Below are 27,433 nucleotides of genomic sequence, written 5' to 3' on the forward strand. Positions count from 1 at the left end.
GGTATGTCTCCCTTAGACTTGTATTTGGGAAACCATGTCATTTGCCCGTTGAATTAGAAAGCAATCGCTCTGTGGGCTATAAAAGCCTTAACTATAATATTGATGAGGCGGTGTCAAACGCAAGTTACTATTAAATGAGCTTGAAGAAATCCAGAAGCGATTCTTACGATCTCGCGAAGGATTATAAAGCTAACATGAAACGTGTTCATGATAAGCATATCTTCATAAAAGAGTTTGTGGTCGGACAAAAGGTTTTGCTTTACAACTCCCGCCTACATATTTTCCTGTGGAAACTAAAAACCCGTTGGTCCGGTCCTTTTTAAGTTATCAAGTCACCCCTTTACGGGCAATTACCTTAGTAAATCCCAAGGACAACAAGTATCTTTCAAGTTAACGGTCAACGGTTAAAACATTTTCACGCGAACTTCTGTCCCGATATAGGAAGTCCTTTTACAGACCCTATATATGAGGAATGACCCTTGTCATTGGTGTACTTCCTTTCACTTCCATTTAATGGTAAGTGCACCATTAAGATGTAACCGGCCCTCCCTATGGAGTGTGTGTGGTCGTAAGTACGGATCCTAAGTCCACGGTTCACATATTTCACGCTTTTCCACTCTTGCATGTTTTCTCGATTTTTGAGTCATGTTTCTCTATGGTGTGAATTATGTCTTTACGTGCTTAATGTTTTGCTTATTATTCAAAAAAAAAAAAAAAAAAAAAAAAATAAATAAATAAAAAATAAAAATAATAATAATAATAATAATAATAATAATAATAATAATTGTTTTCATTTTTAGATATAGATATATATCTAAACCCATAAAACTAAGCAATCCAACAAGTCTTGGGAATCGACTTTAAACGACCCATGTTAAAACAAATTTTGTGTTTAAAAATTTGTTTTGGGGCAATGACCCTTGCATCCGGATTGCTCAACCTTCCTTTTATGTTGCTTAGGTCCATTAGTATAGTTCATTGGGGTTGACGCCATCTAATTTAGTGTTCATTTGTTCGCATAACTTACGCCATGCACGCACTTCGAGACGTTTTCCACTATCTTATATGTCACCCACGGTCGGAATAATAGAGTAGTTTATGGATCATTGGATTGGAAATTCTCTCCTGATCATTTCCATATCTCATTCAAAAAATCGGACCCGATAACTAAGCGGCAAATTTAGTTTGAAGTTAGCGCTGAAAATCGATGAAAAGTCGAAAAATCGAATCGGGCTTGGGGCCCAACTCGGCTACCTCTGGCCACCGCCCCTTTCTTTTCAAAATCCAAATCGCGAGTTCATCTTCTCCAACCGCTTCTCACAAAATTAAATTCAAACCCTAGCAACCAAAAATAAAAAAAATAGAATAAAAATAAAAATAGAATACATCAAAATAGAAAGACATCCCACGCTTGTGAAAACACCAACACAAGCTCCAACCGCTCCACCAAGAAACCACCCACCAATTCAAGTTTTCAAACCTCCACCGTAACCACCACCACCACCATTGTTTCTCCTTGTTTTTCATCAAACTTGCATCCACCTCCATCTACAAACCCCAAATCGGTTCAAACTCCAATGGCGCTTAATGACGAAGAATGTCACGAGCACGCTTTTGGCCTAATTCATTTCGCACCATTTTACGACACCAATATGATTAAGAGGGATTGGAACAGACCGTGGTATTCGACCGGGGATTTCTATCACTATGATTTGGTAGAACAGTTTTATAAGAAACGAGAATTGAGGGAAATAGGATTTTCATTAGGATAAAGGAACGAGGAGGGAAGTAACGAGACGGTTGTTGGTCGAGCTATTAGGAATCACGCCCTTGTAACCAACCTAGATACGACCATTCAGAATCCCAAAGATACTGCAGTTCCTGTTTTGATGAAAGATACGGTCATAGAGGGTGAATACAATACGATATCTCATTATTGCGCCGCGACGATTTCGAAACCAATCAACCGGGCTGTAGCTCATGGATTGGTAGGAACGCCCCTCGGGAAAGAAAAAGTCACACATAGGACTTCATTAATCTCGCACGTTCTCTGGATTTTGCAAACGAATGAGTGTAATTTCTGCATCCTCGATTTAATTTTGAATGTGATTAGAGGAGTGGGAAAGAGCATAATGCTCTTCCGCATTGATCACTAAGATTATGCTCTTCATTTAGAGCCGTCGCTAAATCTGCTCCTATTAAGATCAAATTGCATTCTAATGCAAGTATTTATAAGGAATGCATCCAAGAGACTTGGCCGTTGTCCGTAGTAGAGAATAAAGTTGAGTCGAATAATGAAGGCTAAGATATGACATGGTTGGTTGAGGATAATTTCGATAGTCAAACTTCTAATTTAGAACGAATGATAATGCTTTACTGGGTTGCGATGCGCTTATCGATTCGCGGAAGATATCCGACATAGACAAATTGTAATTGAAATAAGCAAACCGAACTTTCGACGGCAGAGTTGAAATGCTTTCGAAAGGGGTCGAGAAGATATCTTGTCTAACTTGGAGATTATCCACCGTAATCACCAAGCCCAAAGATGCGACTTTCAAGACCGAGATGGAAGCAAGCTTGTTCAGATAGAGATGCTACGACGCGATGCCACTTTCGTGGATGAGTCCGTCTCACCTGAGTCCGAGAGGCATGAGCCATCATCGCCCAGAGGCCGGATGGCTCAAGCCATTCTTCACCACGAGAACCGGTCTCCATCTCGGGACCATCTTCACACTGCGCCAGGTGTTCACCATCGGGCCAGGTCCTGTTATTTCATTGTTTTTATTGTTTTGTTAGTGGAATTTTATTTCAGTAGTTAGATTTAAATATTAAGTTGTTTGCTTTAGATTGCTTGGATTCATATTATTTTAATATAATTTATTTTGATCATCTTTAAGTAAGGTTGTCTTGGAGTTAGAGTTGAAAATTAGGCCGATATCGCATAGCTATGATTTTTGTAGTGGTAGCATGATATGTAGGAGAGTTTAGAAGTTACTATGCTAAACCAAGTTTAAAAGATACCATGGTTGTTAGGAAATCAAAACTATGGATAGTTTCCGTTTTAGGGTTTGGCAGTTTTCAAGTTCCGGAAATTGCCTTTAAACAATTTTGGCAACTTGCCGATTTTTGGAAAACCCGAACCTATTTAAACTTCCATCTTTCTACACTCACAACCCACACTACACCCCACAATCATCTCTCACTTTTTACTCCAAGCTTTTTCTTGTTGTTTCTCTTGTCAACTCAGTTTTACAAGATTTACGAGCTGCAAATTTTCGAAGGAGCCACGCTCTTTACACTTTTGTCGAATTTTTGTTCAGAGGCCACAAGTAAGCAGACTCGCCCTAAAACACTGAAATAGAAAAATCTCAGAGCGCTTTTTCTTCCAGCGACCGCCGACCAAACAACAAACATCCAAAACACCAAAATCCCGAGACTTCCTTATACGAAGGCCGCCAGCCCCTCCTCCCGTAAGCAATGTGAAATTCAAATTTTTCTCGAGGTTTCTTCCGTGTTTTCGCACCTGTTCTACAGAGTAGTTTTAAGATGACACCTCCTATAGTGATTCCCTGAGTCATTTGAAGACTTGATGGGAACCGATACCTATGGAGCATCGTTCACGAAGCCGGATCGCGGCTTAGGATGGCGGCATCTTCAAGTGAGTGATGACGACTCTTTTTCACCTAAGCTAACTGAATTCTTCTATAATAATATTACTTTTATTGTACCCACGAAGGGGAACAAAAATTTTCCCTTGCTATTGATGGCACGACTATGAAATTCAGTAAGCAATTGATAGCTTTAGTTTCGGGTTTCCATTACGACCCTATGCACACGTGGGGATATATGACGATAACTCATACCTATATGAATATGCCTATTTCCATGAGTATTATGGGGAGGGTGTTCCGGTGATCATGGACAAAACCAATATAACATCGCCTGAGTAGCCTATCGCTGAATGTAGGCACAACCATGTTGTTCATCATGATGAACATTCTAGGGGAACGGCAGTTTACTACTGCCAATAATATCGGCCGGTGACGTTTTCTTTGCTTTAGCCGAGGGGCGTCGTCGGTATGACATTCCCCGAAGTTTTAGTTGCTACTCTGAAAGGCCATACCTTGAGGCATAAGTACCTTCTTATGCACTGCCTTGGTTTGCGCGTTATGCGCTTGCCTACCCATATTACACACCGCGATTACCGATTGGGAAAGGGTCGAAACCATGAGACCCACCAATCGCGGTGGTAAGATCATTCCGAGCCATGACTTGGCGGGATGGCAGGTGCAACCACATTTGGTTTAGCGCCCACCCCATCGCACCAAATAACACTAGAGAGGTTAGCACTAGTTGATGATACACCCACCTTGGCGTGGCAAGTTGTTATGGCATGGCGGGATCTCGAAAAGAACCTCATATAGAAGAGGAGGATGACGAGTAGATGCTTGGGTGCGGTAAGTTTTAGTTAAGTTAGTGTCTGCGCTTATGTCCCAAGCAATTTAATTACGTTAACCCCATAATGGGTGGAACTCTTATAGAGTTCGCGTCCAAGATTTTTTACTATATTTGTATGTTTTAACTTTGTTTTGCAGATGTTCCCGAATTTCCGCGGCTTCAATGGTATTTTTCCTACCCTCTTTTATTTAAATGCTTTGAGGACAAAGCATGCTTCTTGTTTGGGGGATAGAAACACGTAATTAAGACATCTGTTAGGATATAGATATGTATAATATGCACTTGTTTTCTAGTTAAAATTTCAAAAATTCAAAAATATAAATAAAAAAAAAGTATGCTATACACTTAGGAATATTGGTATTGTTTTCTTTCTCTATGCTCTTAACAATTTAGAAGTCTCACATAGCTTTTGCATCAGAATAATTGTTAGAAACTTAGGTTAATATGTAGGTAATAATCTTTGCATCTATCTATAAATTTATTACATGAGTATCTATGATTGTTAGCAAAAGTTTTTCAAATCTAGGCTAGAGTACTTATTCTACAAATCCTGTGAGAATATAGCCTAAAGCCTTATATGAGCCGAAACATTTGAGAAATGACACAAAGGAGAAGTAAAATCCGGATAGAAATCACACGCCCACTTGCTTGATCACTATGCCATATCCTAAGCGAGAATTTAGGCCCTTTTGGATCGATATAGCCGTAAATTCAAACCTATGAATTATTTTCCCTAGTCCCCTCTGAGCCTTTCATTAGCCCTTCCATAAACCACAATTCCTTTACCCCTGCTACAAAAACAAAACAAAATAAAAAATAATAATAATAAATCAACCTACCCAATTTAGAATAAGTCCTGGAATAGAATGATGAAGAAAGAAAGAAGAAAAACACAGTAAACAAAAATTAGTTAGTTGCTTCCGAAATAAAGAAAAGAAGTTTCCATCCAAAGAAAAAAAAAAAATAGAAATAAATCAAAACTCCAAAAAATAGAATAAAGGGAGTCAAAAGCCAAAGAAAAGAAAAAGAAAAATATGGCTAAGGATGGAAACAAAGTGTAGAAGCAAAAGTAAATAACAAGGTTTCTCTAGTTACATAATATGAAGACTCTATTATCTCAGACTTGTCCTTTTTGAATATCCATTTCCTTCCTTCTTAAACCATCTCCTAATCCCCGCAGAACACCTAATAAAGACCTCTAGCTCAATTAGGAATAGGTTAGTGTGATAGTAAGTGGCGATGTGTTTGATCGACTCGAAGCTTCCTTGTTGTCATTGAGATTGTAAGGTAAAGTGTGCCCACCGCACAAGAAGTAACTTGAGTGGAAAAATCAGAGTGGTTTTTGTCTTGACATTTATGTGAGGACCTACTTAAGGGCGCTATTCGAAGTTTTAAACGGACCGCTATTACATTTCATAGTATTACTCATTGTTATATGTTTATTTTAGATGATTGATTATTATGAATATATTAGCTTAGGGTTCCCGGGTTATTCTTATGTATTTGCTAGTGAGATGTATAGATAGTGGAGACATGAATGAGAAAACAATAGTTTTATTTCTTAGTCGTTGTAGTATAGATGAAGTTTGTGAGTACCTTCATCGAAAACTCTCTCACGAGGCTATAACTCGTCCACTAGGGAATTTCTAGTGGTTTAAGGCCTTGTTGCATATGGTCAATGCAATCGCACTCAAGAAACGAGTAGTTAGAACTCCATTTTTGGTCACTTATTCTAATTTCTCATCTTTGCTTGAGGACAAACAAAATGTTTGTTTAGGGGTGGTTTGATAAGAGCCCAAAACTGTAGTTTTAACCCCTTAATAATCATTCTGTTAGACCAATTATGTGAATAATAAGTAAGAGTTAATACTGATTACGTGTTTTTATGCATTTCAGGCTTCAAAGTCCATTATGTGCAAAACTGTGCCACTTTAGCGAGATAAAGGAGCAACAGTCAGCAGAACTTCCGAATGCCATATCTTTGGACTCAGACCTCGGAATTAGGCCTACCTTATGTCAAAACGACCGGCTCGAAAAGAGCTTTCCAATGGTCCAAGCCTTGACCCAATCAGAGGAGCAGAAGTGGACGAAAAGTCTGTTGAAGCGAACTGCAGCTGAAGAGGCCTTTTTGGACCGAAAGAATTGGGTTTTGGGCCTGATTCTCTGGCCCAAAACATGGCTCCAAGCCCATGCACGATTTTTGGATCTGGATGTATAAAAACAAAAGCTTCATTCTTTGTTAATGGTAGCTAGTTAGACCTAAATTAATATATAGAATTCTAGATCTAGTTTTATTAATAGATTAAGTTTTAGTTCCATTTCAATTCCTGTTTTAGATTAAATCTTTGAATGATTGTTCTTGATTGATTAGATTAATAAAATAGTTAGTTGTCAATTTCAATTTAAATCATTTCCATTCTAGATCTAAATTAAATTCTTGTTATTATTCCATTCCAGCCATTAAATTAGATTCATTATTGTTAATTAAGTAAATCTCAATTTCTTACATTATGTTTAGTTTAGATTCAATGGGAAATGTTAGTTTGATGACTCAAGGCTAAACCTCCATTAGAGGGGTTGATGAAGCCTTGATGAAAACTTAGTGGTTAGTATAGAATTTGGTAGTAGAATCTATTCCACTCTAGAAGGTCGTGTTTTGCCATGAGAATGGGTGGACGACCTCACATGCTAGTTAGTATCCGGTAGGAATGCCATGAACACTAGGGATTAGACTCGAAATTCTTGCCGTTAAAACGTAAGAATCGAGATACGACAATCTATACTAGGTTATTAAGTTGGATTCGAGGTGGATTTAATTCCCCTCTATTTCTTTATCTAGAGTCAAACAATCGTGATTTCCGTAACCAGTAGATTAACTTTAGTTTATATTATATCTTGTTATTTAAATTAACGCGTCTTGTTAGCATAACATTTCGTAAAGCTCTCATTAGATTTAAGACTGATTTCTTAGACTTAGGAAACAATCCATGCTAGGGTACTAGGAGTGGAACGAACTTCCTACTCCACTTAGTGCAATTCGCATCGAGAGTAGAAGCTTTGATAATAGACACGAAAATAGTTTAAGTTTACTTATGTTGTGAATTCATCGTTCATTTCGTAGGTAGACTATTCATTTTACTTTTATCAAATGGCGTCGCTGCCATCTTAGTTACGAAATGAACGATGAATTCACAACGTAAGTAAACTAAAACTATCTTTTGTTACTTTTTTATCAAAGTTTTCTTCTACTCTCAATCCTATGAGATAAAGTGGAGTAGGAAGTTCGTTCCACTCTTAGTCCTTCTGTATGCTTGTATTCTAGTCTCAATACTCTACTTAAAGTCAATGAGAGCTTTACGAAAAGGGGACTAGACTACGATGAAACTACCCACCTAAATGCAACTAGTAGTCGGTTATCGAAATATTAAGGAATGCTACGTTGATTCGATGTTAAGGAGTTAGAGGGGATTGATTCCACCTTAACTCAACTTAATCCACTAGCGGCGAGTCGTCAGTAATCCGAATTGAATCGCCACGCGAGAACAATTGGTTCTTCCTAATCCCTAATTACACATGGCATTTCTACCAATTTATAACTAGCATGTGAACAATTAAACCCATTCTCATGGTGAACTAATTATTTCCTCGGGTGGAATAGAAATTACTTACGACTTACGGTAACGGAATCAAGCTTTCATCAAGGCTTCTCAACCCCTCTAATGGAGGTTTAGCCTTGAATCATTCCAATCATTTCCATTTAGATTAAAACTAAACATAATATAAAGCATTAAAATTTACTTAATTAAACAATAATGAAATCTAAATTAATGACTAAAATGAAATAAGAACAAGAATTGAAATTAGATCTAGAAATGGAAATGACAAAAATCGAAATTGATAAAGAATACTACTTTATTAATCTAATCAAATTGAAGAGCAAGATTCAAAGGTTTAATCTAATACGAGATTTGAAACTAATTAAATAAAACAATTAAATCTAGATCTAGAAGCTATTTTAATGGCTACTTTCTATTCTAAGCTATCTACCTAACCTAATCTGCCTCGACTCCATTAACACTGAGTCAAGCTTTTGTTTTTATACATCCAGATCCAAAAATCGTGCATGGGCTTGGAGCCATGTTTTGGGCCGAGAATCGCCCCCAAAACCCAATTCTTTTTCAAATTCAAAAAGGCCTCTTCAGCTGCAGTTGGCTTCCACAGACTTTTCATCCACTTCTGCTCCTCTGATTGGGTCAAGGCTTGGACCATTGCAAAGCTCTTTTCGAGTCGGTTGTTTTGACATAAGGTAGGCCTCAATCCGGTCTGAGTCCAAAGATATGGCATTCGGAAGTTCTCGCTGACTTTTGCTCCTTTATCTCGCTAAAGTGGCACATTTCGCACATAATGGACTTTGAAGCCCTGAAATGCATAAAACACGTAATCAAGATTAACTCTTACTTATTATTCACATAATTGGTCTAACAAGATGATTATTAAGGGTTAAAACTACAGTTTTGGGCTCTTATCAAACCACCCCCAAATAGCATTTTGCTTGTCCTCAAGCAAAGATGAGAAATTAGAATAAGTGACCAAAAATGGAGTTCTACCTAATCTCGCTTTTCTGAGTGCGATTGCATTAACCATATGCAACAGGCCTTAAACCACTAGGAATTCCCTAGTGGACAAGTTATAGCCTCGCGGAGAGTTTTCCAAAGGAAGGTACTCACAAACTTCATCTATACTACAACGACTAAGAAAATAAAACTATTGTTTCCTTATTCATGCTCCAAATTATCTATACGCCTCACTAGCTATGAACAAGAATAACCAAGTCAAAACCTAAGCTAATATATGCATAATAATCTATCATCTACAATAAACATATACACAATGAGTAATACTATAAAAATGTTTAGCGGTTTGTTTCTCGAGAACTTCGGAATAGCGTCCTTAAGTAGGTTCTCACAATAATAGTCAAGAAACAACACTCGATTTTTCCACTCAAGTTTTGCTACTCCAAAGCAGTACAAGGCACACTTTACCTTACAATCTCAATGACACACAGGAAGTTCGGAGTCGATCAAACACATCTGCCACTTACTATCACACTAACCTATTCCTAATTGAGCTAGAGGTCTTTATTAGGTGTTACTGGGATTAGGAGATGGTTTAAGAAGGAAGGAAATGGATATTCTAAAGGACAAATCTGAGATAATAGAGTCTTCATATTATGTAACTAGAGAAAACCTTGTTATTTACTTTTGCTTCTACACTTTGTTTCCATCCTTAGCCATATTTTTTTTTTTCTTTCCTTTGGCTTTTTCCTTTTTATTCTATTTTTGGAGTTTTATTTTATTTTTATTTTTTTTTTTTCCTTGGATGGAAACTTATTTTCTTTATTTTCTCAAGCACTAACTAATTTTTTTGTTTACAATGTTTTTCTCTTCTTCTTTCTTCATTCATTCTATTCTAACTTATTCTAAATTGTAGGTTGATTTATTTATATATATATATATATATATATATATATATATATATATATATATATTTTTATATTTTTTTTTTTTTTTTTTTTTTTGTTTTGTAACAGGTAAAGGAATTGTGGTTTATGGAAGGGCTAAATGAAAGGCTCGATTGGCTTACTAAGCGGAAAATAATTCATAGGTTTGAATTTCCGATCCAAAAAGGGCCTAAATTCTCGCTTTTTATATATGGTTTAGTGATCAAGCAAGTGGACGTGTGATTTCTCTATCCGGATTTTACTTCTCCCTTGTGTCATTTCTCAATTGTTTCACTCATATAAGGCTTTAGGCTATATTCTCACGAGGATTTGTAGAATAAGTACTCTAGCCTAGATTTCGAAACTTATCGCCAAACAATCATAGATACTCATGTAATATATTTATAGATAGATGCAAAGATTATTACCTACATATTAACCTAAGTTTCTAACAATTATTCGATGCAAAAGCTATGTGAGACTTCTAGATTGTTAAGAGCATGGAGAAAGAAACAATATCAATATTCCTAAGTGTATAGCATAACTTATTTATTTATATTTTTAAATTTTTGAAATTTTAACTAGAAAACAAATGCATATTATACATATTTATATCCTATCAGATGCCTTAATTACACGCACGAAGTTTCTATGCCCCCCAAACAAGAAGCATGCTTTGTCCTCAAAGCATTTAAATAAAATGGGTAGGAAAAATACCATTGAAGCGTGCGGAAATTCGGAACATCCGCAAGAAGGTTAGAACGCACTAATATATGAAATAAAACCGACTCAACTCTATAACGAGTTCTACCCATTATGGGGTTAAAAGAATGAAATTGCTTGGGACATAAGCCACACTAACGAAACTAAAACTTACCTCCACTCCCGCTGTTATTAGTCATCATTCGTCATCCTCCACTTCTATAAAGAAGTGAGGGGTCCTTCGAGTCCCGCCATGCTATGATAATTTGCCGCCTCACGCCATTTATCATCTATGGTTGCTAACCTATTAAGTGCCACTTGGTCCGGGGTGTAGGGTGCAACCTGGTGAGGTTGTATCCGCCACCCTTGCCACGCCATTGCACGGAAAGATCGAATAATACTATTGGTGGGTCGCGACCGTCTCTACCCTAATCCAATCCGTGAAACGCGTGTACAAAAACAGGAAAGAAACATAGCATAATATTGAAATTAGAACAGGCATAAGAAGGTACTTATGCCTCATGGTATGGGCTCGTGCTAAACTAGACATCAAAGTTCGGGAAGGTCATAGAACCCGGCCCCGTGGCTAAAGCAAGGAAAAACGCCGCAAGTGGCGCCATTCACGTAAGAAAAACGCCATTCCCCTAAAATGTTTAGCATAATCCAAAACATAACAGTTCCTATGTTCATGGGACAAAGGCTACCAAGGGCAACGTTATAGTCCCCTTGGTCCTCAATACGGAAAAATGCCTGCCCCATAAGCCTCGTGCAAAAACTCATAAGTGTAGACATGCATATTATCGACCCAATAGCACCATGGGTCTTGTATCTCAAATGGGCATAGCAAGTCCAAGAACAAATGCTAGCAAGAACACGGTAATTTCCATTGGTTCATCGTCAATGTTGATGGAGAACACTTGTTCTCCGTCCGGTCTCTCAAAGAAAATGCAGTTATTATAAAAATAAGATGCAAGTCTTTGGAGAATAAAGTTCAGCCGGTCTTACCATAAGAGGTTCCCAGCCAACATATGTGATCACCTCACAAACCAAGCACCGTAAGTGGTGCTTTGGAACAAATCTTCGAAGACTGTTCGGTATCAATGTTGGAGATGTCATCTCAAAATTACGCTTTGGAATAGCTGCGAATGATCCGGATACTACACGCCAAAAACTGGAAAATTTCTGGTCCACGGAAGTCGTCGTGCGCGCCACTAACTTAGGCGCTGAAGTCTTTTTGTATTTTGGAATTCCGGTAAGTAACTGGTCGGCTCGCCTGACCTTCCTTGCTGGCGCGCTTTTTAGTATTTTTGAATTCCAGTGTTTTAGTGCGAAGTCGCTTTCTATGGCGCTGGCGCTCTTAGTAAAATTTTTCGTCAAGTGTAGGGAGGCCGAAGTGATTCGCAAATGAAGTCCGAAAGTTGCAGATTTGCAAAAATGGAGTCGAAACGCGGAATAGGGTGTGAAGGGATGATGGAGTTTAGGTGTAGTGTGAGTTGTGAGAATAGTTTGTATCAAGTTTATATAGGTTTAAAGTTGCTAAAAGGATCGGAAAGTTGCCAAAACTAATTACGGCAGCTTCCGAAAATCCTAAAATTTCCAAACTTCAAAACGAAACAACTCATAACCCGGATTCTAATTCAAACCCAAAGATCTTTTAGGTTGATTTTATGATAGAATGTACCTATTTAATCTAGATTTCATCCTACAATGATACTTGATCATATTTCTGCCTAAACAACCATATTTTCACCTTGACTCCGCGAATTAACTCTAACACTTGGGGTTATACAAAAATACGAAATATTCCCGCCACCAAACAAGTTTGACCCGGTTCGATCCGGAAATAAGCACAAACTTTGCAATTTGATAATAAAAGTGATTTAAAATTTCATTCTAACTATCTATCGTAAACACAAATAATCAAATTAAATTAAATTACAATAAAGACAACAATATCAATATTCCTACTCTCAATAATGAAGTAATATCAGAGAGTCAGGATTCGTTCCACTCTTAAACCTCAAGACTTAAACAAATTCAACTAATCAAACCCAAAAGGAACAATGGTGAGAGTAATGATTTGATGTGAATTTTCTATTCCTACCATTCCCAACAATTGAATCTAAACAAGACATAATATAAAGATTTGAACTTTATTTGTTTAAACTCAATTTGAAACTACTCATGCAATAATTGAATTAAACTAATAATAACAAATAAATAAATCTAAGGATTTAAGCTAATAAATAAATGAAAATGAAACTAGATTATGGAGAACTAATTAACTTTATTTATCTAATAGAACAATAAGAACAAGATATGATTGAATGAATAACAACTATTTTTTTTTATCTAATGAATGATATTCAATGATTTAAATAACTAAGCTAAAACAAAGAATGAAACTAATTAATGGAATGAAAACTAAGTAATTAACTAATCTAGATCTAACTTTTTCTAACCCTAAACTCCATTAACATTAGCTTCCTAACCTAACTCCTTTTGCTACCTAACCTAATTGCCATTAACAAAGAGTCATTGTAGCTTTTGTTTTATACTTCCAGATCCAAAATCGTGCATGGGCTTGGAGCCATGTTTTCTGGCGAATGCCTAAATCTCGCCCAAAACCTAATTTCTTTAGTCCAAAATGGGCTCCTCAGCCTGCAGTTGGCTTCGACAGATGTTTCGTCCACTTTTGCTCCTCTGATTGGGTCAAGGCTTGGTCCATTGGAAAGCTCTTTCCGAGTACCGTCATTTTGACATAAGGTAGGTCCATTTCCAAGGTCCGAGTCCAAAAATATGGTCTTGAAAATTTTGTCGTCTTTGTCGCACAAGCCATTTAGGACTTTGACTTTTCATCTTTTTGACCAGGGTTTTACAAAGGCTTGTGTTTTCTTGAATCTTGGCCTTTAATCACCTGGTGGACTCCTTAGTAACCAACCATTGCTCCTTTATCTCATTTTTAAATTGGCACATTTTGTTTTGAATTTGTTTTGAAAACAAAAATACATAAAAATATGATTTTTTGTCGGTTTATAATTATTTTTTAATTTTGATTTTTTTTTTTTTTTTAGGTTTGGATAATGTTAATGGGTCTAAAAAAGAGTATGACTGCTAAGAATGTTAAAACTACAGTTTTGGGCTCTTATCAACCACCCCAAACAACATTTTTTTTTTTGTTTCAAATCAAAATTCCCGATGAGAAATTAGAATATATGGAAAAAATGGAGTTCTATTTCTATCCAATGATCCATAAAACACTCTATTCGATTTCGGATGACATGCGTGATAGTGGAAAACCACTAGGAATTCCCTAGTGGGACGAAGTTATAGCCTCGGAAGTTTTCCGATTAATAGATCATGTCAAACTTCATCTATAATAAAACGACTAAGAACATAAAACATTTTTCCTCGATTCATGTCTCAACTATCTATACAAATTTTTTAAGAAAATTTGTTTTACAAAATTTAAAGTCATGTTCGAGAACCTAGATTACTATGTTTATTTTATTTTTATTTTTTATTTTATTTTAGCGGAAAAACAATAAGCAATCATAATTCACAATAAAAAAATATAACATGCAATGAGTAATGAACTATGTGAACCGTGGACTTAGGATCCGTTTTTAAACTCCATCGGATAAGCCCTTAATAGGTCCTCACATAAATGTCAAGACAAAACCACTAAATTTGATTTTAGTCGGATACTCAAGACTTTATCTAAAACATATGTATGAACATCACGAGTTGGCACATTTACCTAGTTGTGGATCATTCCATAAATAAATATCAACAAACATATCCAAATACAATGAAACAAACACATCCCTCTGCCACTTACTAATCACAAGTCTAACCTATTCCTAATCATGCACCTTATTTTTTATTTTTGAATAGGTGTTCTAGTAAATAAGTGGGAAAAGGAGAATGGTTTAAGAGAATATGGATATATGGATAAGTTTTAGATAATAGAGTCTTCATATTATGTAACTATGAAACCTTGTTTTTAGCATCTAACTCATTCCTTGTCCTGTAGGGACTATTTTTCTTTTGAAAATGAAGGTGTCACAAAGTTTGTCCTTCGAGTATTCTATTTTTGGAGGATTTTAATTTATTATAGAGCACGGAAAAAACAACGAGGATTTTTTTCTTTTTCTTTGAAAGGGTGGAAGGAGGGGAATCTGGATGTTGTGCTAGTTAGTTCTTGATAGGATGAATTGTCACCTACTAACTCATCAAATTTTCTAGATTGGTCATATCCACATTACTATGGTAGTCCTCTACATCTTTGAGAAAGTCATCTATCCCGGCCCTCATCAATAACATGTGGTAGGTCGACTAGATTAGGAATGAAAATTTTTTTTATTTTGTTTTGTTTCCAAAGGAAAGAATTTTGGGCATATGACTATCGGGAACGCGTGTTGTTGAAATAATATCGAAAAGCTCTCGATCATGGGGCTCTCCATCCATAGGCGAATCGGGTAATTCATAGGTCCTTGTTTTTTAAAACATTGACTTCAACAAAGATGGCCAAAAGACATGGACATTGAACCATCCGCGGCAATTAATGAGCGATGGCGGTTGCCAAGAAAGGACATACTAAAATGATCGTGATTTCGTTAGCTTATCTGTATTTACAAAATCAAAACAATAGTAGAAATCCTACACTTTTACAAGCATTTTTTACTACACCCCATAGGATTTAATAGACCCGATCGATAATTGCAAGGTCATTTTAGTGGGTTGCATTTTTCTAGACCTATTTGTCTATACAAATAAAATGGGATAAGTTAACACTAGCCCCCATCTAATAACGCGGTAAGGAATCTCTAACAATCATAGATACTCCCGTGTAATAAATTCCATTATGTTAGATAAGGTTGGGGTTACCTACATAAAAAAGTCTTTTGGTATATTTGTCTTCAACAATTACACAATTCCTGAAACTTAGCATGGTGTGGTAGCTTTTTAAATTGTTAAGAGGAAAGGAAGGTTTATAGTTAGATTCTTGAAAACATCCCTAATTTTAATTTGTATCTTTTAGTTAACATGGCTAATTTTTGTGGAAAACAAGTGATATTATACAATGGTATCATCTATATGTTTAACCGATGGCTTTTGTTTCTTAAGTTGTGTTTTCTATGAATCCCCCTTACGGTGGTAGGCTCTTTGTTTCCTATTTCAATTATCTAGTAATATAAATAAAAGGGGTACACTAACTATAGGCATAGTTACTTTGTTATCAACCACTTTGCTTTTGCTTTGGTGATGGCATTTATCTCACCTTACATTTTCATATTCATTACTAGTATTATCCGCTACCTCAAAAGGTGTGTTTGTTGTTTTAGGATTAGGTATTGCGTTGCTTTAACACACCTTTGGTTTAGGAATGAATTTATCTTGAGCCAACTGTTGGGTTAAATTAGTTTTTGTAGAAGTGTTGAAATCATGGTTTGAAAAAATTTTGGCTCACTTGTATAAAGGTGTCAAAAAATCCGGTTGTGTGGGTGTAGTAGTCACGGGTGGTGTTAAAAACTATTTCTTTGAATTATTTATTGGTGGATTTTGATAGTTATTATTTACGTTTACCTCTATTAGCATTATAATTATTATAATTACCTTGACCTTGTGCTTGACCTTGTCGAGGTTGCACTTGGTTGTTATAATTATTAAAATTACCACGACCACATAACCGTAGTGGAGCTTGGTTTTGTGTGCGTTAAAACATATTGATGATTGTACCCTTTAGGTGTGACGTTTTGGTTATTTCTCCAACCGGGGATTTTTGTCTCCATTAGGTTCACTATTAATGGAACAAGCCCTGTTCAAATAGGACCGATTGGATTCTTTTCGGGACTCCAAACTTGAAACATGGATTTGAATTTACATTCATAACTATTGGCTTTTGTTGTACAAAATGGCATCTACCTTTTTACCCGGGGATTCAATTAGAGTTTTAAGCTCGGGGATCTGATTTAACCTCAAACATACTTGTATAAAGAATAATCGTGGAAGAAGAACTAGCGGACCGGAGTAATCGTCACTTCCCCCAATTATTATTCATTTGTTTGGTCCTCTAAAAATTTATAAGCCTCCGAGGCTCCTTTGTTTAAGAAACTACCCCCATTCATATGTCAAACCTTCTTTATGGTGATGTTGAAGTCCTTTGAAAAAAGATGTTGTCTAACGTGTCTTTATTGATGTTATGATGTGGACACTTTATAAAAGCAGATCGGGTGAAAGCGATTCCAAGCCTCAAAATGTTTCATGAGGATTTTGTCGAAAAGAAATGAATCTTGTTTGCATCTCATCCGTCTTTAGGGGTGGGTAAAAATGTTCCATAAACAAACTGTTTGCAGGTTTAGCCCACGAGTCCACCGAGATAGGCTACGGCGCTTAACCAAGGCGCATTTATCGGGCTAAGGTGAAAGGGAATACCCTTAATTTAATTTGTTCGAACCAACCGTAGGATGGTGGAATGTTGTTAGGACTTGTTCAATCCTTTCCAAAATGTATCTTAACTGGTAAAAGGTTTTTTCCATGGATATGTAACCATGAAAAGCGGGTTTTACTTTAATTTAAATTTTGGAGAGGATTAAAAATCCCCGGGGGTTGCATAGAAGATGCAAGATTTGGGGCTATCGCTCAAAATGCTTTGTAGAAGTCCGAAGAGGAGTCTCTTTCTTCCCCATTATATCGGTGGTGTGTGTGGAATAGTAGCTAGAGGTGTAGTGTGTGGTATACTAGATAGACTTGATTGTTGATGTTGTTGTGTATTTACGTTGGTTTTTATGCGACCGGACCTTAATCTCATGCAAGACTAAGTCGAGCTTAACTACACATGCAACACTCCAAACAATTCGATATACTAGTATAAACCTCTAACATCCAAAGTCGCCAGGTGTGGAAGAAAGGGAATAGCTATTAAGTCCCTTGCTTCGCTTATGAATAGCGTCTTTGTTTACGCGTGATTATAAATATAATTTTCCATAGAACAAGTAAAAACTTGACAACTTTTGAGATTCAAATCAAACTGGGTGGAAATCCACGGAATTTCCGAGAAAGTAAGTGTTTTCTTATTTATCTTGTTTTGAAAAAGTCGACATAAAATGGCGGTCGTTTGATACGTAGTTGTATAAACGCGAAGTCCTTAGATAGCGTCGCGCTCTTTTGCGTGGTCCGAAGTCCATATCCTTTTCTCTTTCTTTTTCGTTTTTTCCAACTGCAACCACGGTATGAATCAAACAAGGGTGGGTGGGTGAAATGGGACTTAAAAATTACTAATTCTATTATGAAAACAATGATAAAGTGCAACTAAGATGGCAGCGGCGCCATTTGATAAATGTAAAATGAATAGTCTACCTACGAAATGAACGATGCATTCTCAACGTAAGTAAACTATAACTTAATGATGCTACGTGGTTTATCAAAGATTATTTCTACTCTCAACCAATTGAGATATAGTGGAGTAGATAGAGTTCGTTCCACTCCTAGTGCTCTAGCATGGATGTTTCTAATCTAACTAGTCGTTTTTAAGTCTATGAGAGTTTTACGAAGGGAATTATACTACGATGCAACTACCCACAAGATGCAACTAGTCGGTTATCGGAATACTAAGGGAATGCTACGTTGATTCTATGATAAGGAGTTAGAGGGGGATTGATTCCACCTTAACTCAACTTAATCCACTAACGGACGAATCGTAAATAATCCGAATTGAACTCCCAAGAAACAATTGGTTATTCCTAATCTCTAATTATACATGGCATTTCTACCAATCATAACTAGCATGTGAACAATTAAACCCATTCTCATGGTGAACTAATCATTTCTAGAACTAATAGAAAATTTGGTACGATAATCGAATCAAGCTTTCATCAAGGCTTCACAACCCCCTCTAATGGAGGTTTAGCCTTGAATCATTCCGCAATCATTTCCATTTATATTAAAACTAAACATAATATAAAGCATTGAAATTTATTTAATTAAACAATAATGAAATCTAATTTAATGACTAAATTGAACTAAGGACATGAATTGAAATTAGATCTAGAATTGGAATTGACAAAAATCGAAATGGATAAAGAATACTACTTTAATTATCTAATCTATCAAGAACAATGATTCAAGGATTTAATCTAAAACAAGAATTTAAATGGAACTAAAACTTAATTTAATTAATAAAACTAGATCTATAATTCTATATCTTAATTTAGGTCTAACTAGCTACCATTAACAAAGAGCTAAGCTTTTGTTTTATACATCCAGATCAAAATTCGTGCATGGGCTTGGAGCCATGGGTTGGGCGGAGAATCCAGCCCAAAACCCAATTCTTTTCGATCCAAAAGGCCTCTTCAGCTGCAGTTGACTTCCACAGACTTTTCGTCCACTTCTGCTCCTCTGATTGGGTCAAGGCTTGGACCATTGCAAAGCTCTTTCCGAGCGGTCGTTTTGGACATAAGGTATGCCCAATTCCGGTGGTCTGAGTCCAAAGATACTTTTTGAAGTTCTGGCGACTTTTGCTCCTTTATCTCGCTAAAGTGGTACATTTCTGCACAAATGGACTTTGAAACCTGAAATGCATAAAAAAACGCGTGTCGGTGTTAACTCTTACTTATTATTCACATAATTGGTCTAACAAGATGATTATTAAGGGGTTAAAACTACAGTTTGGGCTCTTATCGGTATCCACATCGCCAAAACATGTCCTAAAGGGACTCGGATGCCTCATACTCAAGTGTCGGGCTTGCGGTGCATTAGTTGCATGTTTGGCAAGAGTAAACATTATTTGAGAATGTTTGCCCCCTCGATAATGACAATTCTACTTGTGAGAGAAAAAAATTAACTAAACAAATATATGGACATACTTGCGGATATGCAAAGGCGGTTGAGATTTATGAAGAGATAGCGCGTCACTCACTCAACAATAACCTTCTAAAGTACAAGTGTCAAAGGGTATCTTCTCAATGCGGGTCTCTGCCAACTCAGAAAGGCGACGCCATTGCAATAACCAATGCACCGGAGAAATATCGGGTTTATCCCAAGATCTCTTCATTTTCTTTTAATTCCTTATTATTATTATTATTTTGTCCTTTCTATAGCACATTAGTAGAATTTAATTAGTCATTATGCCTATGCTATGCAGGATTTGGATCCAACTTTCTCGGGGACACGTGAATACAAATTTTTAGCTGTAAGTTTTCATAGAAACACACGGGACCCTCGGTCAGTATTTAGTTTATTGTGGATTTCTTGAGAGTGAGTTTAGTTTCACCAATGAGTTACGCTGCGGAAAAGAAAATTTCTGGTCGACTCCTCTGTTAATACAGTTCTATATACTGGTCTTAGTCTATTCAATCAAAGGCTTGCCTAGATCCATCTCCTAGTCTCACCCCAGGTGCCTAGGCCCATCGCATATCCCCTAGGCTCACTTCCAGCGTCTAGACTTTTTACTACATAGGTCTTAATTGCAAAAATGACCATACCATCTGAAGATATAGCTCTAATTATACACCGGTAGTCCCTAGTATAGATAGCACTACACCATAATAGGATATTTGCAACACGCACCTTTTTTGCTTTGCAACGCTTATTTACCGTTAGTAAATTGCCAACGCTAAATAAGCGTTGGCAATGTTGTAAAGCGTTGGTTTATTTGAGTGAATTTCCGGAATTAATTGCTAACGCTTAAAAAGCGTTGGAGAAGTGTTACAAATCCAAAAAACCAAAACAACTTCGAAATTTCAAAAATAGAGAAACAAAAAAGAATCGTCGTCGGTATGTCAAAATAGAAAACCTCTCTTTCTCTCTCACAGCCGCTGGGTTAGGTTAGGGTTTCTTATCTTTATTTCCTTTTCAACAAAGAGAAGCCTTCATTCTACAGTTCCATTAGACCATTCTTGAAAAGAAAACACACTTGTGTACCGAACCACACCATATAGATTATAGAGCACGATGAAATGGAGAAAGAGAGACGGGTTTGGAAGCCACAATATGCAAGTTTACCACCCCTTTTTAGTTCTATTTTATAATTTCTAAACCTAGGGTTAGGGGTTTAGTATATGAGAAATGGGGTTTCTTGGTTTTACTCTATGTTGGCCATTCAATAAACTGTTTCATGGTTAATTTTGGAGGAAGTCGTGGTATGATTATGCTCATCGGTATGGATTGAAAGAGATGAAAGTTCGACCGCGACCTTATCCTTGCTTTACTTGCACTTTCGGATCCCGAAAAATAGTGGATTTGTTCAAATTTGCTCAAGCTCCGTCCTTTCTTCCTAACTTTTCAGTTCTCAAGGTAAGACCTTTTCGCTTAGTTTATTTGTTCATTTTATTGTTCAAGCTCTCACTCACTTGTTTGTAGCATTTGCACCGCTTCACTCCCTCTCTCAAATTCTCGATTTCTTTCCTAAATAGTAACAGAAAAATCTAACCCCAAATGGTAGTGCCCATCTTCCTATTATGTTTTTAGGGTAAAAATAGTTTTGAGTTGAAGAGGGTTAGGGCTGAATTCATCTATGATCTTTGTTGCTTTGATTGCACTTTTGGGGGTTTGATTTCTACTTCTAGAATTTCAAATTTGAGAAATGTGCCAAGAATCTTGTTGGTTATTATGGCGATGGATGCGAGAAAGCTATGGTTCTTTGAGATTTTGGCATCGATCAAAAGCGGGGCGGTGTATGACAAATAGATTGTGAAAATTAAGTTTGAGTGTATTTTGGGACTTGGGTATTTTTCTTTGGTTGTGAAAATTAAGTTTGAGTGTATTTGGTTTCATAGACAGACTAGATTGTACAAAGTATATTTGTATCAAGGTGGGAATTGGAATGTTGGTTAAGATAAATGTTGCCTTTGCCTTTTTCAATAATGTTTTACTTCTTATATGCAGGGTATGTTGGTATATACTTTTCCATCTTGTTCGCAAGATATTGTCTTTGGACTCGTGGACGAAGGAAATGCTATCCCTTCCCAAATCTTCTTTTGTGCTAATTGGTATTCTAGAAGCCCTTGGACTTGCTCACTGGATGTCTGCATTGGAGGTATATCCGAAACTTAGATCGTAGTTAGTATTACACTTAGGCGCGAAGGCAGTTCACGATTAAGTAGAGATCATTATTCAAATTCAATGCTCCGGACGAACCCGAAATGTATATTCCATTTTGTTCCTGGGTTTATTGATACAAGTGAAACTTTGCTTTTATATAAGTCGATATCGAGCACCATAAGCAAAGACCGTGTTGTTCTCCTTTGTTGAGCTTTTAAAGGGTGGAAAGGGACAATTAGTTGGTGCATTATTAATTTTTGTGTACTAATGAGTTTTGCATACCCTTTTTCAAAGAATGCTTCCGGGACCAGCTATACCAATATTAAGTCGGTGATGTTGATTTGTAAAGTTCAATTCACTTTCTTCCAATTTGCAAAGAAGACTTAGATAGTAACATACTCATTATGACCGTCAAAGAGTACCTGAGCTCCATCTTCATTTTATGTTTTAGCTCTTAAAAGCGGCATAATTGTTCATACTCTTACCCGATTCTTAAAATGAACAAGTGTTACCCAATTATCTGACCATAGTTAGACTCAAAAAAAGTTAGTTATGTCTCGATATACAAGAAAAAGTTAGCTAGGATCTACACGAGTTGATTTAGATCTGAAAAATGGGATTGATGGTAATGAATCCGGGTTGTTGGGTAGAAATTCGATGCATTGTAGGAGCCATTCCTTCGCTTCAATTGCAGAGGCGGGGATCGCATTCATGGTACACGCATTCTTCTAGGGCCCCTACTTGCTCCACATAATAATTAAACTATTGGGATTAGTTGTTATTCAAGACATAAGCATAAAGGAAATTACATATATTAACAAAGCAGTCATACAGACTTAACACATTTATAGACCGCGAGTAAGCTCTCATGTGAATCCATATACATCTACTTGCACAAATTCTCACCGAACCTAAGGCGTTTAACTCATAATGTGTCGAGCTACTAGATAGTTACCAAAGGTACTCTAGGGAGAGACTTGTTTCAAACCCACCAGCCTATTAGAAGCGACTTTTGGCTACCGTGGCTCCAAAGATGAGGAGGTGGCTATCATATATCACAAACTTGGTTCCCAAAAATTCGATCGCCAAAATAGCAAAAAGTGAATTGCAGCCCAACATAAAAGGAGAATGTGACCATTTATTTTGTTTATCATTTGAATCTAACCTCAACTTCCCAATGTAAGTCTAACCTCAACCTCAACTGTTGATATTTTAACTACTATGGCTGTACCGGTTGAGCTATCGGATCGCGATTAAGTTAGTTAAGAGTGCTAGTACTAGTTTGAATAGTAAAGTTGTTAGTCGATATTCAACTTTACTTGCTCGGTTAAATTTGTTGATCTTTGTTTTATCTGTGGTGGATAATGTGAAAGTTGATTTAGTTGATTTGAGAGATGTTAAGATTGTTAAGAAACTTGGTGGGACTGTTGACGATACGGAGTTGGTTAAAGGGTTGGTTTTTGATAAGAAGGTTAGTCATTCTGCTGGTGGGCGACTCGTGTTGAGAATGCTAAGATTCTTTGTGATTCGGCCGTGATTTCAGATTTCGCCCCCAAGACCGATATTGAAATGTAGTATTGTCGCTTTTGGATTATCATGCAAAATGGATAGGATTTTGAAGGAGGAGAGGAATTATATTTTGGGGATGATTAAGAAGATTAAAGGCGACGGGTGTAATGTTTTGTTGATTCGTAAGAGTATTTTGAGGGATGCGATTCTGGGATCTGTCTTTGCATTATCTTTCTAAGGCTAAGATTTTGGTGGTTAAGGATGTGGAGAGGGATGCTATTGAGTTTATTACCAAGACTCTGAATTGCTTGCCTATTGCGAATATTGAACATTTTCGCGAGGAGAAGATGGGTCGTCTTGATTGTGTGGAAGAGGTTTCTCTTGGTGATGGGGAAGATTGTGAAGATTACCGGTATTAAGGATATGGGAAGGACAACGATGCGGTGCTTGTTAGTGGGTCGAATCAGGTTGGTTCGGATGAGGCTGAGAGGAGTCTACATGATGCTTTGTGTGTGATCCGATGTTTGGTGACCAAGAAGGTTCTAATTGCCGGTGGTGGTGCTTGAAATCGAAATGTCGAGGCAGCTTGGTGCTTGGGGCTAAGGTCTTGCATGGGATGGAAAGTTATTGTGTCTTGCGGTCATTTCTTGGAGGAGGCTCTTGAAGTTATTCCATATACTCTTGCTGAGAATGCAGGTTTGAACCCAATAGCTATCGTGGACAGAGCTCGAACCGACATGCAATGGGTGAGATCAATAATTTGGGATCAATGTGAGGAAAGGGCAGATTACAAATATCTTGGAGGAAAATGTGGTTCACCCCGCTGCTTGTGAGCACCCGCTATCACATTGGCAAATGTCGCGTGAGGATGATCCCGAAGATTGATGACATAATTACAAGAAGGTAGAATATATGAGTATTGCCACTCATTAGAACCTGCTAGTATCTTAATCTGTTTTATTTTTCGGGTTTTGTGCACTTTCTCGAAGTTTTTGTTGTTTATCATTCTTGAATATATAACTAGTTTCATAGAATCACAAAGATCCCAAAAAAGATAGGCCAACCACCTTTCTTGAATATATAACTATATATAACTTTTGATTTTGTAAATGCCTATTCTCTTGCACTAGTGGTGTTAGTAGCATGATAGAAACTATGAGAACCATAAATGCCTATCCGGTGAAAACTACTACCGCCAAGATATAGAATTTAGGTGGCAAACATACTTCTTTGTGGTCTTTTACGTACTCTATCTTATAACTAAGCCAATCAGGTCATAATCCACTAGAAAAAGATCTCCTAGAATGTGAGTTCTACTCTAATTAATAACGAGTTCCTATGAACTGTGATTGCCGGGCTTAATGCCGTGTGTATGCGTCACGTGTATGTGTTTTATGTGTGCACAGTTAAGCCCTTAAGTATTTTCATTGATCGATCGTTGGAAGTAACTTTCTTATCAGAGAAGCTCCAGTCCTCTCAGTACGTTCAATTCACCACCTTAATTAGTGCTTCAGTTAGAGCTGGCTGTGTTGGCACTTGGCTGATTTCCTAGACCTAGCAGTTAGTGTCACTTCGGGGCTCCTCAGTGTCCCTTCGTTTATGTTGTTTGTTTAAGGATTCACTAGGATTGTCCATGAGACTCTTAGGAAACTCTACCTCTGTCTAATATGACTATTATACTCTTACCTGTTAGTGGTGATCGAGTGAGGAGTTTTACTAATGTAATTTACAGGACTTTAAATGCGCGCTAGTACGTCATGATTGCCGAACTAATTAAGGTACTAACAACTTTTTTTTTTCTTTTTCTCACAAGTCACAAACATTATCTAAGATGAATTTCCTTTTTCTAGAGAAGGATTGCTGGTCTCCATCAGAACACATCTATTTGATCAACTGATATTACCGACATGTGGGAGCGCTTTTGGAAGAAGGCCAAAATAATTGCTTCCCAATCGATGAGTCATACTTACCTCAAGCTCCTCATCAAGGTAAAATTTAAAACTCCACTCTCTATTTTCTCAATTTTCAACTCGTCAAGTTACTATAAGGTATTTTTTTATGCACCGATTTTATGTAATCATTGTTTTACATGGTTGAGATATGGGAGTAGACAACAAATGCTTTATCTTGGGGTCAAGTATTTAATTTATTGCATGAATTTAATTAATATGATTGTTTTTCTGAGTTCATTATTTGTTTTGTGATTTTTTTGGAATTAGATGGGCTTTGTGGAGCGGCACTAGAATTTATATTGAGTGAAGCCATTGTCACTAATGCTTCAATGCTTCTTATTGCATTTTTGAAGATTCGAGATTGCTTGGAAAATCGTATAGAAATTTGTAACCCTTATTAAATTTGAATTTGTAACCCTCAAAACTCTTTTGAAATTATATATATGGTTAAATGAATATAATATTTTTTTTCAAGCGTTTGCTTGTGTTTATTTATTTGTCAAATGGTATGAAAAAGCATTTGTAATTTTATTTGCTTCTATATGAAATCAGGAGGTGCAGGTTAAGGGCAGGAAAAAAATTAAAATAATTTTTTTTTTTATCATATCAACATATTAGTAACGGTTGTAAACCGTTGCAAAGCAAAAAATAAATATTAAAGCATCAATCAATAATCGTTACAAATCAAATTACGCAACGCTTTTAACCGTTAGTAATTGTCACTGCAACGGGTTAATAACCGTTGGAAAATTTGCTTTGCAACGCTTTTTAACCGTTAGTAATTTTCACTTTGCAACGGTTAATAACCGTTGGAAAATTTGGTTTGCAACGGCAAAAAACCGTTGCAAATATTTCCAACACTTTACCGACGCCCTATTTGCAACGCTTAAAAAGCGTTGCGAAAATTATTCGCAACGGTTTTTTGCCGTTGCAAATAGCCTGTTATGGTGTAGTGGTAGGAAAAATACCATTGAAGCGCGTGAAATTCAGGAACATCTGCAAAACAAAGTTAAAACATACAAATATAGTAATAAAAATACTGACGCAACTCTATAAGAGTTCCACCCATTATGGGGTTAACAGAATTAAATTGCTTGGGACATAAGTAGACACTAACTGAAACTAAAAACATACCTCCACTTCAGCGTTTAACTCGTCATCCTCCTTTTCTATAAAGAAGTGAGGTTCCTTCGCGTCCTGCCATGCCATGATAATTTGCCATGCTTCACGCCATTTATCATCTATGATTGCTATCCTATTAAAGCCACTTGGTGGGATGGGGTGTAAGGTGCAACCCGATGAGGTTGTATCCTCCACCCTTGCCAAGTCATTACGGAAAGATCTGATAATATAATTGGTGGGTCTCACAATGTCGACCCACCCAATCCGTGAAACGGGCACAAAAATAGGAAAGAAACATAGCATAATACGGAAATTAGAACGGGCATAAGAAGGTACTTATGCCTCATGCTATGGGCTCGAGCTAAACTAGACATCAAAGTTCTGGGAAGGTCATGGCACATACGTCCGTGGCTAAAGCAAGAAGAAGGCGCAAGTGGCATCATTCACGAAGAAAAATGCCATTCCCCCTAAAATGTTTAGCATGATCCAAAACATAACAGTTCCTATGTTCATGGACAGGACTAAACATTTTAGGGGAATGGCATTTTTCTTCTGTGAATGATGCCACTTGCAGCATCTATTATCAAAGCTTGAAAATAACCGTAAAAATAATAGAATCCTAAATATTAATGCTACAAGAACACTAATACGAAATCCTACCGTTCTTACGTTTAAATCAATTCTTCTTACTCTCAAAACATAATCATGCAATACAACGAGTAAGGATTTCGTTCCACTCTTAAACCCTCAAGACTTAAATAGAATTCAATTATTCGAACACAAGGAACAGTGAGAGTGATGTGTTTGGTGTTTAAACTAAAACTAATTATAAATTTAAGACAACTAAATCTAAAGATTCTAACTTTATGAAATTTAACAAACAATAATTAAAATCTAACATCAATAACTACGAAATGACTAACAACCAAGAAATGAAATTAGATCTAAGCAATAGATAAATGACAAAATCGAATTTGATCAATAATAAACTACTTGATTTATCTAATGAAGCAATAACAATATTTTAATACTTTAAATTAAAACAAGGGAAATGAAAACTAATAAAAATGGAGATTCAAAACTAGATCTAGATCTAAAAACTAATCTAGATCTATCTTTTTCTAACCCTAAACTCCATTAACATTAG

The 27,433-nt window shown here is 36.6% G+C and overlaps 1 pseudogene; it reads left to right on the forward strand.

The window, feature by feature from the left end:
• LOC147497289 (T-complex protein 1 subunit delta-like) overlaps nucleotides 1-24,119 on the forward strand; it is a 60,431-nt pseudogene extending 36,312 nt beyond the window's left edge.
• The last annotated feature ends 3,314 nt before the right edge of the window (nucleotides 24,120-27,433 follow it).

Source organism: Coptis chinensis, chromosome 5, assembly GCF_015680905.1.
Source record: "Coptis chinensis isolate HL-2020 chromosome 5, ASM1568090v1, whole genome shotgun sequence".
In the NCBI taxonomy this organism is placed as follows: Eukaryota; Viridiplantae; Streptophyta; class Magnoliopsida; order Ranunculales; family Ranunculaceae; genus Coptis; species Coptis chinensis.